This window comes from Haliaeetus albicilla, chromosome 11 (genome assembly GCF_947461875.1).
Source record: "Haliaeetus albicilla chromosome 11, bHalAlb1.1, whole genome shotgun sequence".
In the NCBI taxonomy this organism is placed as follows: domain Eukaryota; kingdom Metazoa; phylum Chordata; class Aves; order Accipitriformes; family Accipitridae; genus Haliaeetus; species Haliaeetus albicilla.
The window spans coordinates 41980427-41993114 of record NC_091493.1 but is presented as its reverse complement, the minus strand read 5'-3'; positions in this window follow the sequence as shown (position 1 = coordinate 41993114).

Sequence of the window (12688 nt, the reverse complement as noted above, 5' to 3'; positions counted from 1 at the left end):
GGATCATATGTCATCACTAGTCACCCAAACAGTTAACCCTGAACTTTGCACCTGTCCTTTAATACAGTCAACTCCAAGCTAAATTTTTTCCGTTATTAAGAGGGGACTAAAGATCATGTAAAATATTATTATACTTTCTACAAATACATCCCCATCTTAGAGCTTTAGCTGCTAGAGAAAGTCTGTGGAGTTTGGGGTCAGAGGAGCTGCAAGTATAAACCTTCATACAGCTCTCTTTAGGATGTGTGATTTTTCTCTGGTTGTCTAAACCAGTCTAAATTTCCATAGATGGTCCCGACTCTGGGTGGCTCGAACAAGGATCCTGGAACTCCAGTAAATTCTAAACATCGTTTTATATTTTAAATGTGATCCCAAGTTCCTTTTTGCACTTGTCTCTACGGTTTTGGCAACTGACGGCCCCAAGGGGTGCTTGTACAAGTTTCTCCCGAGGGGCGATTAAATGAATTCTTTTGTCCATGAGGTGGATGGTTTGGTAATGTTATAATTCACAACGCTATAATTCCTTCTTTCAAATTTTAAAAAAAACAATTGCCTTTTAAATCCATCCAATTTAATTTGCTAAAATGATTCTCACTGTTCTACATTTTTTCTCAAGTTTTGGTTAAATTCAATGTCAGTATTCTCCACGGAACTAGATCTTCATCTGACTTTGGAATCGGAAGGCAGGCTGTTACTGAGGTTAAATTTTGTGTCTTTACAAAACTTTGAATCAGTTACAAAACTAGATTTTTTTTTTTTTTAATCCAAATTACAAAAACGGTTAATCTCAAGATTAATAGCTTAAACAATAATTGTTTCATTTTGTTTATCTCATGTTTAGAACCCCTCAAAAAAAAAAACCCCACATAAACCCTCTAAACACACAAAAAGATTATTGCCCTCGACAATATTCCTAATAGCAACCCCAATGTTATCAACTTTACACAGCTGTTTTCCCAAACAGATAACGTGAGACTTACTTATAGATTTTCAGTTTTAAAGGGCCAGTTTCTTTAGACTTCCAGTTTCTTGTTGGTGCTTTCTTTATTCTTGAATAATGAAGCCAAGGTTCTTCTCCCAGACCTTTACTGCTATAAGGGTTGTTAAAATGACTCGATACGGTCCTTTCCACTTCTCAGTGATTTTATAGATATTCAATCTCCTGGTCGGAAGGGATGCGCTGCTACGTCCAGTTCTAAGGGTCCAGCTGTGGAGACATACTGGCAAAGTTCTTGAAAAGAATTGCTTAAAGAAATCGTAACACCTTTTAAAAACATATCTCCAAAGGCACTCAAGATACTCAGAACATAGGACTCTTGATACGGTCTTTCATACAACATTTCATAATGACTTAAATTTTCTTTCTCTTCTGGCTGTACTCTGATTCTTAATAGAGCCATGGGTAATGCTTTAACCCATGTGAGGAGTGAGGTTTCCTGACAAATTTTACTTGACTGTTGCTTAAGGGTATAGTTCATTCTCTCTCTCTCTCTCTCTCTCTCTCGCCCCCCCCCGCCCCCACTTGCTTGTGGTCTATATGGGGTGTGATAGTCTCGATCTATAGATAATACTTTGCTCAACTTGTCTCATAATCTTTGCTATAAAACGAGGGCCATTGTCAGATGACGTTCTTACAGACACCGCATATTTTGGTGTTATCTCCTTGAGCAAGACTTTGACTACTTCCCTTGCTCTGTTGGTGCGACAAGGGAAAGCCTCGGGCCACCCAGTAAAGATATCAACTAAAACTAGGATAGATCCTTCTTTTCAAGGCAATTCTGTAAAATCAATTTGCTAATATTCTCCTAAAAAATTTCCTTATTTAATAATCCCAAAGATGATCTTATTACTGATTCGGGGATATTTTTATATATAAATTTCACATCTGCTTCTAATTGTTTAAACAATCTTTGTCATATTTCACTTTCTGTTCCCCAATATACTTTGTGATGTTCAGCTCGGGCAATTTCTCTTATTATTGTGGATGGGACTATTATTTGACCTGTCGGTGTTACAGCCTATCCTGTTCATTTTGTTAGCCTGCAATCTAATAATTAATTCTTCATCTTTTTCGTTATAATTTGGAGTTTCTTTAGGCAATTTTGTACTTTTCTCTGGAACTAGTGCCAGGATGCCTTTTTCCGCAGCCTCTTTAGCAGCTTTATCAGCCAGTCGGTTCCCTGCGTTAGGACCGGTCTTACCTAACTGATGTGCTTTACAGTGCATTATCGTGACTGCTGTTGGGTTTTGAATGGTTTCTAACAATTTCGGTAGTTGTTCTGCGTGCTGAATGGTGGTTCCTTGTGCAGGTAACGGTCCTCTTTCTCTCCGTATCGCTCCATGTGCACGTACTACTCCAAAAGCATACTTTGAGTCTGTCCAAGTGTTGACTCGCTTTCCTTGACTTGGTTCCTGAGCTCGAATAAGACCTATCAATTCAGCCTTTTGGGCAGATATCGTCGAAGGCAAAGTTGGCAACGCAATTACCTCCTCGGTAGTTATTGTCTATCTTGATAAACGTTTTCCTTCACAGATGGAACCGCTTCCGTCGGCATATAGTTCCCAATCTGTTTCTTCTAGTGGCACATCTCAGAGATCCGGTCAGCTGGAGTAAACTCTTTCGATTGTCTGCAAGCAGTCACGTTCCAGTTCTCCTTTAACTTGATCAGTTGTTGAAAACGCAACAGGGTTAACGGTGGTAGTAGTTTTTAGGTAAACGTCATCTTGTTCCAGCAACGCCACTTGGTATTTCAGCATTCTGCTAGGGGATAACCAATGGCCCCCTTTCTGTTTTAGCACAACAGTTATCGTATGGGAAATGTACAGTAATCCTTTGTCCTCAGGTGAACTTACGAGCTTCCTGGATCAGTAGCACAGTTGCAGCGACGGCTCTCGGACGACCGGCCCCCTTTCTGTTTTAGCACAACAGTTATCGTATGGGAAATGTACAGTAATCCTTTGTCCTCAGGTGAACTTACGAGCTTCCTGGATCAGTAGCACAGTTGCAGCGACGGCTCTCGGACGACCAGAGCATCCCAGACTCGCATTACCTAATCGCTTCGAGAAGTAGGCCGCAGCTCGCCCACTTGGCCCTAAATACTGGGCCAGGATACTCAGAGCTATACCTCTTCTTTCACGAGCAAAAAGTTCAAGTGTCTTTGTGCGATCTGGCAGGCCTAGGGCTGGCACCCCTATTACAGCCCGTTTCAATTCTTGGAAAGTAGCTTTCTCGGTATCGGTCCAATCCATTGTTTGAGGTTTTGAGCTGCTCCTATAAAGGTCAGGCCAGCGAGCCACAATTTATAATCTACAGGTGACACCCCTCAACCATTCCCGGAAATGCTCGTCATTAATTTTTTTAGTCTTAGGTTCGGGGAGACGACAAATTGCCTCTTTTCTCTCAGTTCCCAATTGTCTCTGTCCTTTTAGGATTTTAAAACTCAAATTTAAGTTTCTTCTTTCTGGGTTATTTGGGTTTTTTCTTTTGACACTCGATATCCGCTGATTCCCCAAAAGTTCAAAAAGTTAATAGTTAACTTTGTGCATTGTTCTTCCGTCTCAGCTACACTTAACAGATCATCCGTATATTTCAGCAAGATTTCTTGATTATTTTCTTTCTTCCAAATCTCTAATTCTCGTGCCAATTGATTTCCAAACATGGTAAGACTATTCTTAAAGCCTTGAGGCAAGACTGTCCACGTATACTGTGTTTTTCTCCCAGTCTCAGGATTTTCCCATTCCAAAGCAAAAACCTCTTGACTATTGGGATCCAAGGGAATACGGAAAAAGGCATCTTTTCGGTCTAACACTGTGAACCATTCTTGTTTCTCCGTTAGGGTTGTTAACAAAGTATAAGGATTTGCTACTACCGGATGAATATCTTGTACTATTTGATTTATTGCTCTGAGGAGGTCTTGAACTAATCTATCATCTTTTTCATTAGCCTTTTAACAGGCAAGGTCGGGGTGTTATATCTGGATTCACATTCTATTAACAATTTGTATCTTAAAAATTTTTGCGTTACCATTACTAACCCTTTCCGACTTTCCGGTTTTAGGGGGTATCGTTTAATTCTTACCGGATTCGATGCTGGCTTTAAATCAACTCTCACAGGTTCTGCTTTTTGGATTTACCGGGAACTTCCCAGTCCAGACGATTGGAATTACAGCATTATACTTTGACTGGTATAATCTTCTGCTTTCGGTAACCGTCCTGTTAACAACAAAGCCACTGCTTCGATACGTTTAGTTTCTGGAATTAAAGTTTTAATCTCTCCATTTTTTAATTTAATTTCTGCCTCCAAGTTCTCAAATAGATCTCTCCTTAACAGGATTTTAGGAGAATTTGGCACATACAAAAACTGCTGAGCGACCCATTGCTTTCCTAATTTCATTGTTAAAGATATAAAGAAGGGTCTAGTTTCTCGTTCACTTGTTGCACCGACACCACCAATTTCTTCAAAACTTAACTCTCCCTCTAAGGTATTTAAAACTGAAAAGGTGGCTCTAGTGTCAATTCAAATTCAATTTTCTGTTCTCCCAGCTTAGCTGTAACCAGAGGTTGTGCTGGGAGACTCCCCTCCGGTCCCCGTCAGATACGTTCACTTAAAAAGAACAAATCTACATATGGCACTTTATTCCATTTACTCTCTCTCCTACAAAACAACAGTAATTGCAATATAGTATTGTAACTCAAAGTTCTGTTTGTTTACCATTTTTCCTGCAATTCACCCCAATGTGCCAATAAACGTCCCAACGGTGATGGTTTTGGTAAGTTTTCATCAGCGGTTCTATTTCCTGCACTCTTATTCTTAAGCCATTTTGCTAATGCCATTATACTTATATACATTCAAATACCAAATACCAAACAAATGCAAATGGCAATTGTCCCAAATAATACACAAAGTCCAACCCAGCAATAGCTTTCGCTTATGACTTACGGGCAGACGCCTAGGCTTCCGCTGCGGACGGGTACCCTCCAAGCCCCAACCCTGCGAAGCTTTCGCCGCGCCTCACGGGCAGGCTTTCCAAACCAATTCCAAAGAGGCAGCGCCTTACCTTTTTTCCAGGGAACGCTGCGAGGAGCTTTGCGAGTCGAGGGTGATGGTTCTCCCCGAGAATACCTCGGTGCCGGCCGGAGTTCGATCGACACTCGATCTCGTCCAGTCTCACTCGCGAGGTCCCATCTGGGTCAACAAAACCGTTACCGAAATCCGGAATAAAACTCCTCAACACCAACGTGAAGTTAAGAAGCAGGCACTTTGTTTATCGCAGCGCTGTGGACACGGGGGATCGCTCCTGCAAAGGCGTGTCCCGCTTAGTATCAAAATCCATCAGTTTTTACAGACTTTTCTTGTCAGGTCGTTGTTACCTAAGCTCCTTCCGTAAAAATGCATACTATGCTCGTTCTTAAATTTAACCTTTATAATGATCGCCCGCTGCCGCCGAGACCCACGCCCTGCGCGCCGCCACGCTGCTCCGAGGGACGGCGCATGCGCCGCCCGCCGACGGCGCGCCGGAGGGGCCCTGCCGGCGAGCGAACGCCGGTCTGCAGTACCGCACTTTCGCCGCCAGGCGGCAGCAGCAGCGAGCGGACGGCGGGAGGCGTGTGCCCAGGGGCGGCACCAGCGCTGCAGTTCCGCGCTTTGCGCGCCGAGCGCCCGCCGGCACCGCGCGCCTGGGGCGGTAGCGGCGAGCGCGGCGGCCCCACCCCGCAAGCACCGCGGCATCGCATTGCCGCTACCGGCGGACGGCAGCGCAGAGCACGGCGGCACCCCACGGCGGCCGCCTTTGCTCGCCAGGGGGCAGCGATAAGCGCGGGCGCGCGCCCCACGGCGCGAAGCGGTTAAGCTGATTCCCCGAGGGCGGGTGACGGCCGCGGTCAGCGCGTACGTGGGGGCCACGGTGAGGAGAGTGCGCACCCCGCACGCTGCACAGACCGACGTGGCCCAGTGGCGGGTTGGTGGCGAATGACCACATCTCCCGGCATGCTCTGCGGGCATGTCATGACAACGCGGGATTTCTTGCTGGAGGGTAGAAAGACACTTCCCGGTGAACAAAGTTACAATTAATTCCTCTGAACGTGATTGCGCCTGCAGAGATCTGTGCTCTTGTTGCTGCTGCCTGCTGTGTTCTCACAGAATAGTTGCAGGAGGTTGTTTGCTCTGGGATTAATAGCTTCTGGTTTACTGCAAGTTGGCGTGACGTGAGTTGTGAAATTGCATGCTCTGCATGCCAGATGTAATGTTCTACCCTATTTCCACTTCCTCCTCCACTTTGCTTTTTTGCCTTACTGCTGATGGGAAAGATGCTTCCCAGTCCCCCTCCCTTCCTAATGAGCATGGCCGATTGTGCACCACTTTAAATAGGAATGACCTTCATTTTCTGAAGGTGAGGGTGATTCTATTCTTAAGGAACAAAGAGGTAAGAGGGCTGGGGTGCTTCCCCAGCTCCTAGTGTTCCGTCCTGCTGAGTGGTGGCTTCATTGCTCTGGCTGCTCCTTCATCAGCTGCAGCTTGGGGGCACATGCAGAGGATGAATGCAGCCCTACCACACCTAAGGGGTGGGAAAGGCAGGAACCACTTACCTGAGCCCATGGGATGGCATATCTCATCAGCTGCTGCTAATGAGGGGACTCAAGGTGCCTTAAACCACCTCCTCTTCCTGGTAGGTTTGGATCTGGAAACCTTATCTTTTCCTGCAGAACTGGCAAGTAGTTCAGTGGTTGCAAAGTGCACGGAGTAGATGTCGTGTGGCAAAGGCAAAAATCACATTTGTAATAGCGTTGCACCTGCTAGAGCAGAAGCATCTTTTGATTCCTGCTGGGAATTGTTCCTGAATGCATTTTCAGGCCATCTCATCTGTGAGCCTGAGCCAGTGGCACCTACCATCAATGGACAATAAATCTCATCTTTGACCTCAGAGGGGATTTGGCAGCTCTCCCTATATGAGAGGTAGCAGATGGCAGCGTATCCTCAGTACAGTGGCACAGCATCTCATGTGGGAAGTGGAAAGGTAAGTATCAAAGCCACTTGCCCACCACTGCTGCCATCAGTAATGTCCCCAGAGAAAGCAAGCAGCAGAGAGGAGGCAGGCAAGCAAAACCTCCTTGCCTTTCCCTGTCCTTCTTCCTCCTGGTTTGTCCCAGAGTCTGAAAATGGCTTTTCCTTGATATTGATCACTCTAGAAAGGTTACTTCAGCACAAATCCACTTGGGAAGGGTGGGCAGGTTTTTACTCCTGTCCTTTCAAACCCCTCCTCTGTGTAGGTTGTCGAGGACGGAGGTTCTTGGTGAGTTAGGCCCACAAGCTGCATGTAGCAATTGGGAAAGCTACAGGACTGATGGTAATATGGTAAGCTGGACTCAGTAGCTTTAAAGGAAGGCATATGAATTCGGGCTGCCTGAAATTGATGAGGGCAAAAGAAACACTGTACTGTCAGTAAAGTGCACAAAGGAAAAGACACCCGATTTTTCAGGCTCCATCTTCTATTTGTACTTGTTGGCTATGCCCGCTGGGGCTGTATCTCACAAGCTGGTGAGTGCTCACATATGTGCTACCACCTTTTCCAGAGGTGAAGTATAGCATCAGGCAGGGCGCTGCTGTTAGAGTCTACTCCTTTGGTTTGTGATGATTGGAAACTAATGGGTGTACTAGTAATAAGGAATACACTTGACAGCTCAGGGATCTGATTTTCTGGGATGCTGCATGCACCACTAGTCACAAGCTCAGCACTCTAGAAAAAGCAAGTAGTATCTCAGAGAAAGGCGAGAAGTGGCTCCTGTGATGCAAGATCGGTTATCTTCACTAAAGTGATTCTAGCTAACAGAGAATAAAAGTGCAATGTTGGGAAATGCACGTGACCTCTTTTTTATAAATGCTGGAAGAACTAAGAAATCTCTCTATCCTTTAGGTAATACTGGATGCTAAAAATATGAACTGTGTGAATACACACTGAAATAGTTGCTATGTAGGCTGAAACAGGCTTTGTAGCTTTCAGTGTGACTGAAGAAAGATGAGAGAGACACAGCCAAGGTCAGTAAGAGTCAGCTGCAAATGGAAGATATGGGTTTTGAATGCCATCAGGAAAAATACAGTCTCAGTCCAAGCGGGCTTAGCTGAGCAGGGCTAGGGTGTACAAGTGTGGCTGGCCATGGACAGTTGGGGATGGGCTCTGGAATCCTCCCATGGGGACTCATGTGGCGACCCAGTGCAGCAATGGTGGAGGCTGGGCCAGCCCAATTGGCCATGCTGTGTGTTTTCTGGTGTTGGGAGCCCTGACATCCTAGGTCCTTGGACCTGGCCAGTCGGTTGACCAGGATGGTGTGGTGTCTCTGTGTGTGAGTGTCTCTTCTCTCCTGAATTCTGCACATTTCTTCCTTCTACTTCAGAGAGCTGTTCTCAATAAAACTGAATTGAACGGAGCTTCTATCTGACTAGTTATTCTTTCGGGTACCAAAATCACAGAGAACTCCTTCCTGCTCGCATACAGAAATTAAAGGGGAAAAGTGTGCAGTGTGCATGCTTACGCTGAAAATGATCTGGATCTGGATGGTTCTCCATCCATCAACTGATGCTTTAGGGATCATTCCTTATATTGTCCTTCTCACTGAGACTGGCACTTGTATTGCATTAGAGAAACAATGAAGTACCTGAAAACATGTCCAGCTGCTGGGGGAAGGCCTATAGTCAGGAGGCAGATAAATATACCAGACAAAGCAACAAGAAAAAGAAGGGAAGGGAGGCAAAACAAATGAGAGAAGTGTAGCAAAGGTGAGGCTCAAAGTCTGGGATAGACATCTGACAAGTGAAAGGGACTCATCATGTAGACAGAAGAGAGGTAGCTGCGAGAAAATTGGACAGTTCAAGCTGTGCTGTGCTGAGGATCACATAAGCAGTTCCCCCAGAGGCTGCACTCAAGAAGCCAAAGTTCAAAGCCAGGGATGCTTCCATGTTTTTCATGGTTCACTTCCAGGTCATTTGATTAAAAGATTCTAAATTTGACAACATCTAATGTTCAAAGAGGTTCAGATGTTTTTAAATCCATTCAGCTCATCCCTGCTTGAGATAAACATGAATGGGTCAATTGTTCATTTTAATAAAACTCAACCCAAAACCAGCCATTCAGAGCCACAGAAGGGCATGTTTGGAGGGAGACTCTCACTAAAGAGGAAAGTGAGGATGTTCAATTTTTAAAATGCTCAATAATATCAGGGAAGAGCTGGCTGAATGTTGTTACTCTGCAGCCCTAGAGCTGAGTAAAGCATAAAAGGAGGTAAGTATGAGATAGAGGATGAATCATAGAATCACAGAATATCTCAAGTTGGAAGGGACCCATAAGGATCATCAAGTCCAACTCCCTGCTCCTTGCAGGACTACCTAAACCCAAACCATATGACTAAGAGCATCATCCAGATGTTCCTTGCACTCTGACAGGCTTGGTGCTGTGACCATCCTCTCAGGGAAAAACCTTTTCCTAATGTCCAATCTGAACTTGACCTGAGAGAGCTTCATTCCATTCCCTCGTATCCTGTTGCTGGTCACCAGAGAGAGATCAGCACGTTCTCCCTCCGCTGCCCCCTTTGAGGAAGTTGCAGACTGTGATGAGGGCACCCCTCAGCCTTCTCTTCTCCAAGCTGAACAAGCCAGGTGACCTCAGCTGCTCCTCGTAACTCTTGCCCTCGAGACTTTTCACCATCTTTTGTTGCCCTCCTCTGGACACCCTCTAATAGTTTGATGTCCTTCTTATATTGAGGTGCCCAAAACTGCATGCAGTACTTGAGGTGGGGCTGCACCACTGCAGTGTAGAGTGGGACAATCACCTGCTTGATGCATCCCAGGACATGGTTGGCCCTTTTGGTTGTCAGGGTATATTGTTGACTCATATTCAACATGCCATTAACCCAAACCCCCAGATCTCTTTCTGCAGGGCTGCTCTCCAGGCTCTTGTCCCCCAGTTTGCATGTATAACCAGGATTACCCCATCCCAAATGGAGAATCCAGCACTTGCTCCTGTTAAATTTCATACAGCTGGTGATTGCCCAGCTCTCTAGTCTATCCAGATCTCTCTGTAAGGCCTCTCTACCTTTGAGGGAGTCCGCAGCTCCTCCTAGTTTAGTATCAGCAGCAAGCTTACTTAATGTACATTCGATTCCTGTGTCTGGATCATTTATAAAAATATTGAAGCGCGCTAGCCTGAAAATTGAGCCCTGGGGAAGCCCACTGGTGACTGGCCGTCAGCCAGATGTAACTCCATTTACTATAACTCTCTCTTATTAAGCCATGTGTTATTCTTACTGAGATCCACAAAGAACCCGGCACCATCTCTCTCTCTCACCTCACCAGGCTCCCAACCCCACTGCTGCAGAACAGGAATGGAAGAGAGGAAAAAAGGGATGGAGAGGCAGAGGAGTGCAGACAGTAAAAGAGGGGTGGGAGCCAGACAGAGGGGGAGTGGAAGAGACAGATGGAGGTGGACAGAGAGATGGATAGGGAAGAAGAGGAATGGCTAGGTGGACAGAGGCATGGGAAGAGAAAGATAGGGACTATGAGCTGGACATAGAGATGAGGAGCTCAACAGGAGGAGGCAAAAAAGAAGAATGGAGGGCCAGAGGGATTGGAGCAGAAGAAAGCAAAAGAGGGATGTAGAAGTGGACAAAGGGATGAAACAAGGAAAAGAGGGAAAGGTCATCGAACAAATCAATAGGGTGCCAGACAGGAAGACAGAGAGAAGGATGGAGAACCTGACAGAGGGACAAAGAACAATGGGGATGGGTATCAGCAGAGATGGCTAGAAAGACAAAAAGAGAACCAGGCAGCAAGTGAGAGAAAGAGGGATGGATGGATGGACGGACAGTCAGACAGAGGGACAGGGAACTGAAGAGAGGGATAAAAAGGGAAAAGGGGAACAGGGAGCCAGAAGTACACAGAGTGGCAGAGAGGGATGTAGATGTGGACAGAGGGATGAAAAAGGAAGAACAGGAGAGGAAAAGTGTTTTGTAGAGTCAGATAGAGGGACAGGGAACTGGAGAGAGGGGTGGGGAACAAAGACAGGAAATTAAGATAAGATTGAGAGGATCAGAGGGACAGGTAACCAGATCCATGGAGAGAAAAAGAGGGATGGAGAACCACAGAGAATACATAGAGTGGAAATGAGGGTCAGGAAGCTGGACAGAGGTACAGGGAGCCAGGCAGAGGGGACAGAAAGGCAGAGAGAGATGGAGAGGTGCACAGAGGGATGGAAAGGCAAAGAGAGCAATGAAGAGGTGGACAGAGGTTAGAGGGCCAAAAGGAGGGGGAAGAGAGGCAGATGGAGAGCCTGACTGAAGGATGGGGAGAAAAAAAAACAGAAAAACAGAGATGTGGAACTGGACAGAGGGATGGTGAGAGAAAGAAAAGGTTGGAAAGTTGGAAGGAGAGACAGGAAGTGGAAAAGAGAGACGTATGGACCCAGACAGAATGATGAGGAGGGGAGGAGACGAAAAGAGAGATTAAGAGTCAGGCAGAGGACAGGAAGGGCACACAAGCAGCAGGACAGAGGGGGATTAAGAGGGACTGGAAAGGGGTAGAGGGACTCGAGTAGGAAGAGGCAGAGGGATAGGCAGAGTGATGTGGGAGGTATGGAGAGAAGGGAGGGATGAAGAGCAGTGCAATAGATGGAAGGAAGGACAGGTGGAGAGGCAGGCAGCAATGGGAAGCAGGGGACATGCAGAGGGGGGCAGGGAGGGACTGGACCAGGGAGGAGGGAGACACAGACCATCGGACCTGGGACTCACTGCATGTTCTGTTCTCAGTGCTGCCCAAACAATTCTGCAATTCAGATGTTTCTCTATCACTTCCTGTTTTGTAGCTCCAGTTGCTTAACTAACATCCACTTAAGAAAATAACTTAGTGTCTTATAGCTCTTTATAAGACTTCACTGATGCATAAAATCATGTACACACATATATATATATGTATGTAGCATACTTTCTGTTGTATGTAAAGCTTGAATTATATGTTGGTGATCTATTATCCTGATGAGTATGACTATTGATAGTGATCCTTCCTCACTAGGAGAAACGGGGTTTCTCTTATTTGGAGATAGAAACATTTTGATCCACTTAATTTTATTCTTCAGCTAGTTTACCTTCTTCTGAGTTCTTCAACTTAGCTATGCCAATTACTCTAAAAACCATTACATGTAGTTCATATGCCTATATGATAAAACAGAACAGAAACAACCAAAGCGATGCTAAGCCAAATATAGTCAATGGTATCTACAGGAAGAATGGATTACTTAATCCTCAGTGCTGCCCCTGGGAGACAAAACCAAGCAGTTTTAAACAGAAGTTATTTTAGTCCACGCTAGAACTCCTACTTCTGTAGAACTTTCTGGCGATATCACTGTTTCCCCTAATTGATTCTAATGACATGTTATATGAGAATTAAGTGTATTCAAGGGCTAGCTTGCTGCTGTTAGGACAGCATTTGAGGGTTTTCTGAGGCAATGGGACAGGCTGTGGGGAAGGTTCTGGAGCTGGTGAAAAGTTGGGCCAGAGTATGGAGTATTTCAGTGTTGGGGCTGGGTGGGGGCATCATTGGGGGCTTTGTACAGGACTTATAGATGGTTTCAGAACTTCTAGGGGCTGTTTTGGTGGGTGGGGGAGAAGTGTGCAAGGAGGAAGGAGAGAGGTTGCCTTAGGGGGTCAG